Genomic DNA, 8,509 nt, shown 5'->3' with positions numbered 1-8,509 from the left:
GATAAAAATTCTGAAAACACGTGATGCTTTCAAAATATTGCCCACATTTAAAGGGGTAAGTATTGGGTGCTAATAAAGGTGTATACAAGTATATATTGAGAGAAATTACCTTTCTTTTTATATTATTTCTATTTTTGTAGATCACGACCTGCAGATGTGATCCACGTGGTTTGTTTATGTGAGCCCCATATGTAAGCAGGTTTTATGTGATCCCTATATTTCTATTTTTGAATTATGTGCAGATCTCATATGTAAGCAGGTTTTTTAAGGGCTTTAAAAATCAATGGCCCATAATGTACCAAAATTTGGTGACTCAAGAAGTAATGTAAAAACATTGAAAAATATGATCCAAAGTTCTATTCTTAGCCAAGAAACTATATTGAACCTATCTATATAGGCTTATGTCGTCATAAGACAACAGTTGGGAAGGCACTGGTTGTACCCTCTCAACGCTTGGGCCATCTAGACATGTATAGTTAATTAAAACATAAAAATAAGATAAACAATATATAGAAAACATGATTACATAGTCTAGTTAAGGGTTGTGACCCTCCCTTGAGGTTTTACGAACATTTCTCCATTGGAAATGTCTCAATCTAGCCCTCCTTTGAATACATAAATCAAGAATTGAAAGGCAAAAGATTATGATCAAACCATCTGTTTGTGGTGATTTACTGTGTAATAGTGCGGTTCCCTCCCTTGTTAGTGACTAGTGTGTAGCAGAGGTTTGGCCACCACCAAAAACTGAGAAAAGAAAAATAGAAAAGAAAAGAAGGGATTTAGCAAAAAAAAATAGTAATTTTTTTTTTGTTTTTGGCAAATAGTGAATAGGAGATTCCTATTTGTGGAAACCAGATTTTCTAGGGTATAAAAAATATCTACTTTCAATGGCCATCTAGGTTGATCATGATAATATGTGTTGCAAGCATCTGGAATTATAGGTGAGATTAATACGAAGAAAAAAAATAAATAAATATATTTCTTTAGGTTCACCGAAAGTCATCGAATGTCGAAAACTTTAACAGGAAAAACTTCATAGAATAATGACAGGGATGTGAATATCATCATTTTAGTGAGAGGGTCTGTTGTCTCAAGAAATATAAGGAAACAACCCTCCACGAAGAGAGAAAGAAATCAGAGAAGAGGGACATGCTCAGAGCCACCTCCCGCGCTTTAAGGGTGGTCTAATCCCTTGACTCAAACCGCCACCTGCTGAGATAGCCAGAAAATTTTCTCTTGACAAAAAAACCCATTGTGTTCAACCCTAATACTAGGAAAGGGCTTAATCACCCTCTTCTTGTTGCGAGTAAGAACTGTCCCCACCACCGAAAACTGAAATCGCTACCTGTTTGGGTTCTTCGGAGGGAAAACAAAAAAAAAAGAGATTGCCAAGAAAGGAAAGAAGAGGGTTTAGGGTTCCAGTTTTGAAAAGAAGAAGGGTCTAGAGCCCTTCCTCTTCGATTTTCCCTTTTAAGCAATGTTTAATAATAATTCAATGCATGCTTGCTGAGTTAGTTCATAGAATATCTGGTTATTCCTTTTAGAATCTTCTAGTTTATTCTATACATAGGCTTTGTTTCTTTGAAATTCCAGAGACGAGCTTGTTTGCTAAAAAAAAATTGAGATAAGGTTTATTGTCTATAGGTTTTCAAGAAACAATCTTTTGACTTTTTTGATAATACAGAAAAGTGTTTCTTTTTGTTGAAAACCTCTTAGTGCTTTGTTATGATGAAATTGAATGAGATTTAGCATTTTTTGTGAATTTTTGGCATATTGAGGGTTCCTATTGCATGCCTAAACTAAATTTGAGACACAAAAACATATATTTGATTATTTTTGTGTGGATATATTTTTGAAAACTACTAGTTGAAAAAAAACTTTATTAATCCTAGTATTTATCTATGTTTAGGCATATGGAAAACAGAATTATCATGGTTGAACTATCCAAAATTAAAAAACTAAATGGGACAAATTTTTTAATGTAGAAGAGAAAGATGAAATACCTGTTAACGCATGACAAGAGCTTACATGTATTAACCAAATCAAAACACTCACTTATTAATAAATCTATTAAAGAAGAAAAGAAAGTAACTAATAAATTCGTTGAGGATGACCAACTCACTCGAACAACTCTCCTCACGTTCATGCAAGATAATTTTATATGGGTATTCGAGGATTATGATGCCACCAAAAAAATGATGGAAGCAATCAAGGATAAATACAATATGACTTCTCACACTCATATCCAACTTATCCTGGAGCAATACAACTCATGGAAGATGAAGGAGTCTGACAATATAGTCAACCATGTGAATTGTATATTGGTGATAGCCAAGGATTTGGCTGTAGCTGAAAATGAAATTTCAGAAAGATGCAAATCTCCACCATACTAATTAAATATCCCCCCCCCCTCCATCATGGAAAATGGTGTCAATAGCCATGAGGTTAAATTCGAAGAACCTCACCCTAATCGAGCTCTCCTTATAGTTGACTTTTGAAAATAAATCTCTTTTTTTGTGGCAGACTTTGTCAAGAAAAGCTTTGAAGTATGTTTTTGTACCGATAAGGTCACATTTAGAAAATGCAAAAAAGTAAAGCTCGGGGGTCACTATGATGTAGACTGAGGAGAGCCATCAGATGGGTGCCTAGCCCTACCTGACTTGGGAGATATTTCATCGTAGCCCTTTAGGGTACTCGCAAAAAGAAGACGAAAGAAGGATGGTCACTTGGTCACTGAGATGTTAGTTTAGTGGACTGAAAGTGGCGTTGATGAGGCGACCTCAGAAGAGAAGGATCAGCTAGCAGTAGAGTACTTAGAGTTCTTGCCTTAAGGACAAGGCGAGTTTGAGAGGGGTGAATTGTTACGGACCACCCCAGGGTCCAACCCAACCCAGAGACGCCCTCCAGGATCCTATCTAGGTGGTTTCAGAAAATCGCTCAACCTAGAGTCCCTTTTAGGCTGAGACTGTGAGAGAGAAAAGAGAGACCATCTAAGATGAGATTGTGGTGGTCGACCAACTTAGATTCCTACTTAGGCCGGGACCCCCCATCATACTTTTACCTTTTTTCCCTTTTATAATCTATGAATAGGAGTGTATAGCTTAAGTCTTATTCAATGAAGTTTATTTAGTGATTTTTTTAAGGTTAGCTCTTTGTTTGGTTCTTGATTCTCTGAGAAAACTTATCTCTCTCGCCTCTTCTTCCACACCTATCACCGACACGGAGGAAATGTTTTTTCTCCATCCCTTATCGTTGACCCATCCACCACATATACCTTGTGCAACCATCCAGGAGAGATGACTCTCTCTCTCTCTGCTATGCTACTTGCCTTTTGTGGTACGTGTCACTCTCTGAAACTGAGTCTCATGCCCAGCTTGCCGAAAATTAGTAGCACCGACCTCCCTTAAGCTCATATCCTGACAACCTTTTTCTTGTGCGTTGACATCTCATCAACCTCTTGCCCGAGTATTCTGGTTTCTAATGAAAATTCTCTTTTCTTTGCTTAAAATAAGAAAATGTGTGTTTGTTCAATATCAATCTTCAGTGAAGAACTTGGGATAGGATTCTTCGATAACACACCATCGAGCAAGTTTTTTGGTGCGAGCTCCAGCATGTTTCTTCTTCTATTGATCTTCTACGGATCTTATCAGAGGATTTCAACTGCATTCTTTCCAAGGATGACTCTAGCAAGCATGCTTCCTATATTCGCTCGGCAGCTGGTTTCAGAGATTTTATCAACGATTATGGGCTGAGGTACCCCCACTTGGAGGTGAGATGTTCTCTTGGTCCAACAAAAGGGCTCACCCTTGGGTCCTTGTTTTTAACGATTTTTAACCGTCGTCTTTGACATTGCAGGGTACATTGAGGCACAAACAATATCGGATCATGGCACTGTCATTTTGTATTGGGGCAATGGATTTTGTTCGAATCAATGGTTCCAATTTAAGCATTGGTGGACTCGCTAGCTGGACCTGTGTTAGGATTAATGAGTGGTGGCTCTCCAATTCAGAGGGAATGTGGGCAGGCTTTAATATATTCTAGAAGGAATTTCTTGCGAAGATCAATTCAGGTGTGGTGCAAAGAACTTAAGTTGGCAAGTTCCATCATATCAAGACTTGAGAGGTGTTGAGATTTGGTAATATTTTTATTCATGTACAATTCTCATATTCACATTTGTGCTTATCGTGAGATAAAAGGAAAGTGGTTGGAGCTGTGGTGTGAGGTACCGTCTTTGTCAACTGGTTGTTTGCAGCCTATATCTTTGAAAATTGGATGCTCTGGGTGATACTCGTTATATTATTTGTAAAGTGTTATTGTATTGTCATGTAAAGATTGATATTGTTGTGTGTATTGACATATAAAGATTGATATTGCTGTGTATTTAAAGACGTGTAGTGATATGAAATGGTGGTAATAAAGTTTATCAAGTTCTGTTATTCTCTCTCTCATATTTTCATATGGTAACAGAGCAGGTTATCTGAGATCTAAATTCTTTCTCTAGATTATTTGCAGAAGATGCACAATCAAAATCTTTCTTTGATCTGGTTGGGCCAGAAGAATAGCCCAGATCCCTCATTCTGCTGAAGACGTTCGTAAGAACTGCAGGCTATGTATCTTCTGTCCAGCACCATCAACAGTCACTGCAGACTGTTTCTTCATAAGAACTACAGACTTTGCATCTTCTATTCAGCAGCATCAACAGTCACTGCAGACTTTTTTTTTTAGACTATTCTCTGACGAATCCTTGAATTTAAGTTATTTGCACATCGGTGAGTTCTTCTGGTTGTTAACTAATCTTTCCATGGCTGAGAAAGATAGCTCAAAAGGGTCATTTGATGATTGTTCAAATCCTCTGTACCTGCACCATTCAGATAATCCAGGTATTGTGCTTGTTTCCCAACTCTTAAATGGAAATAATTACTCCACATGGAGTAGAGCCATGACTATGGCTCTAAGTACAAAAAACAAGCTTGGGTTCATAAACAGAAGCCTGCCTCAACCTGAAAAGAATGCAACTAATCATGATTAGTGGATACGTTGCAATGATATGGTTCTTTTCTGGATTATGAACTCAATAAATAATGATATTAGTAATAGTGTGATTTACTCTATATCTACATATGTTGTTTGGAAAGACTTAGAAGAACACTACTCTCAGAGTTTGGCTCCACGTGTTTTTCAAATCCAAAATGCTATTTGTCATTTGTTTCAAGAAACTTTTTCTGATAGCAATTATTTTTCTAAAAATGAAGGCATTATGGGATGAGCTATCTACTTATGCTCTAATCCCTACATGTAGTTGTGGAGCTATGAAGATATTTGTTGATCGAGTTGAGAGAAAAAGAATCATGCAGTTCCTAATGGGACTTAATGATTCATATCATGCTATACGGGGCCAAATTCTTCTTATGGATCATCTTCCTAGTTTTGGGAAAGTGTATGCTTTGATTTTGCAAGAAGAAAAGCAACGTGATGTTCAGATTACAAAACCTAATGTTGATAGGTCTGCCTTTGTTGCTTTTAACTCAATTTAAGAAGAAAATAGATTTCAACAAGGAAGATTGAGTCACAATAATCGAGGAGAACGCCCTACATGCTCACATTGCCATATGACAGGACATCTGAAAAAGAAATGCTATAAACTGGTAAGATATTCTCCTGGACATAAACTATTCAAACCCAACAAAAATCAAAAGGAGGAATTAGCAGCCACTGTGACTGCATCTATGTCAAAGGCTGAAACTTCAAAGGTAAAAGGTAACGATCTAGGTGAGGTTCCACCTGCGTTCACCATGGAAGAGTATCATCAGCTTCTCTCACTTGTCAAATCTAGTCAATCAACTGCAAACTTTGCAGGTATGTCTTCTTTCAATCATCAAAAGTCGTTGGAAACTACTTGGGTCATTGACTCAGAAGCAAGCCAACCTATGACCCCCACTTTGCAAAATTTTAGTCAAATTGATTCAAGTGCCAAATCCTTACCAGTCCGTCTACCAAATGGAAATCGTATTCAAGTGTCTCATGTAGGATATATTCATCTAAGTCCTAATCTCCAACTTAATCATGTTTTGTGTGTTCCCCAATTTGAATTCAATCTTCTCTCAGTCAGTCAATTAACCAAATCTTTAAACTGCTCAAAAACATTTTTTCCAAATTATTGTGTTTTAAAGGACTTTGCATTGCAGACGAGGATTAGAGTGGGTGAAGAGAGAAAGGGGCAATACTACCTCATAGCTCATGCTACTCAACCCATAGCTTTTATTGCAAGATCAACCTTTGATTTATGGCATGGCAGATTAAGTCATGCTTCAACTTCTCGTATGAAACTTTTGAATAAGTATGGTTTACACATGAATATTGATGATGATGAATGTCGATGTGATGCATGTCATAGAGCCAAACAAACCCGTCTTACTTTTGGTTTAAGTGAAATTTTAACTAAATTTCCTTTTAAGTTAATTCATTGTGATATATGGGGACCATACTCACAACAATCTTTAACAGGGGCACATTATTTTCTTAGCATTGTTGATGATTATTCAAGAAGCACGTGGGTCTTTCTCATGAGGCATAAGCATGAAACAAAAGATTTTATTAAGAATTTTTTCTTCATGGTTAAAAATCAATTTGATACTAATATCAAAAATATTAGATCCAACAACATATCTGAGTTTTTCTCTCATGAAATAAATAAATTCTTAGATGAGTTGGGAGTTATTCACCAACACAGCTGTGTAGCTACTCCCCAACAGAATGGGATAGTGGAGCGCAAGTACAGACATTTGTTGGAAGTAGCTCGTGCTATTCTTCTTCATGCTAACCTTTCTCTCAAGTTTTGGGGAGAGAGTGTTCTAACTGCAGCTTATATTATAAATAGAATACATTTACCAAAACTTCAAAATAAAACTTCTTTTGAAAGACTTTTTAACAAAAAACCTTCTTTTGATCATTTGAAGGTGTTTGGGTGCCTTTGTTATGCCACTGTTGTGGAACACAAATCTAAATTTGACTCTAGATCAAAATGTTATGTGTTTCTAGGCTATCCATATGATAAAAAAACATATTGGGTCTATGATCTGGATACCGGCAACATCATCATTAGTAGAGATATAATATTCCATGAGAATGAATTTCCATTCAAAGACACACTTGCAGAAGAACAAGGAACAATTTTACATATGCCACAATTAGATGACATTGAACACCAATCCCATTTCAATCCTGTTTTACAAACCAATCTACCTCAAGTAACTGAATTCTCAAATCAGCCTTCAACTAAACCTGCGTCTCATGAGCCCAATTTGGATTCAAATCCAATTGAATATTCTACTAAATTGGACCAAATTGAATCATTGCCATCTATTGAGCCATCTCAAATTCCAGTCGTCGATCCACCATAACTCCTAAACTGTCAACATGGCTAAAAGAGTATTGTTGCTCTCTCTCGGCTTCATCTAGCCCAAATCTCCATGTAACGCAAGGTAAGGTAACTAGTACACGATTTTCGATTTCAAATTTAGTCTCCTTTGATAAGTTCTCTAAAGATCATTGTGCCTATATTCTATTTATCTTTGTCAATATTGAACCCGCTACCTTTTCACAAGCCGTTAGAGATGGTAAATGGAGGGAAGCAATGGACTGGAAAATGTGTGCTCTAAAGGAAAACGACACTTGGACAATTACTACTTTGCCGAAAGGAGTTAAACCTATAGGATGCAAGTAGGTTTATAAAACTAAGTATAAGTCTGATGGTTCAGTAGAGAGGTATAAGGCTCGCTTAGTTGTAAAAAGATATTCTCAATAGGAAGGAATTGATTATAATGAAACCTTTGCTCCTGTCGCTAAATTGGTTTCAGTTCGATGTTTACTTGTAGTTGCCAGTGCAAAAAATTGGTTGTGTGCCAAATGGATGTTCATAATGCCTTCCTTCATGGAGATCTTCATGAGGAGGTATATATGAGTATGCCACCAGGTTATGAAGTTCAGAGAGAGTCGCTTGTACGTAAATTGAATAAATCCTTATATGGGTTGAAACAAGTACCTCAAAATTAGTTTTCTAAATTCTCTTGTGCGTTAGAAAAATATGGGTTCACTCAATCTATGGTAGATTACTCACTTTTTACCCTAACTAAAGAGGATGTTTATATTGCCATTTTGGTTTATGTGGATGACCTTATACATACTGGAAACAATCCTGCTGCTATATCACAAGTCAAAGATTTTCTAAATCAAAATTTTCATATGAAAGATTTGGGAAAGTTGAAATACTTCTCGAGCTTAGAGGTAATTTCGATCCAAAACTGGATTTGTCTTGTCACAAAGGAAATATACTCTTGAAATTTTGGATGAAATGGGTCTTTTGGGATCTAAACCGGTCAACTTTCCTATGGAACAAAGACATGGTCTAACATTAGAGATAGAAGATCTTATTAAAGATCCAAGTGTGTATCGACGTTTGATTGGGAGATTGATATATTTAACCATTACCAGACCCGATATAGTCTACTCT

Source organism: Nuphar pumila, chromosome 2, assembly GCF_984573655.1.
Source record: "Nuphar pumila chromosome 2, dmNupPumi1.hap1.1, whole genome shotgun sequence".
Taxonomy (NCBI): Eukaryota; Viridiplantae; Streptophyta; class Magnoliopsida; order Nymphaeales; family Nymphaeaceae; genus Nuphar; species Nuphar pumila.
The sequence above is the reverse complement of the archived record's forward strand: the minus strand, read 5'-3'. Positions refer to the sequence as shown.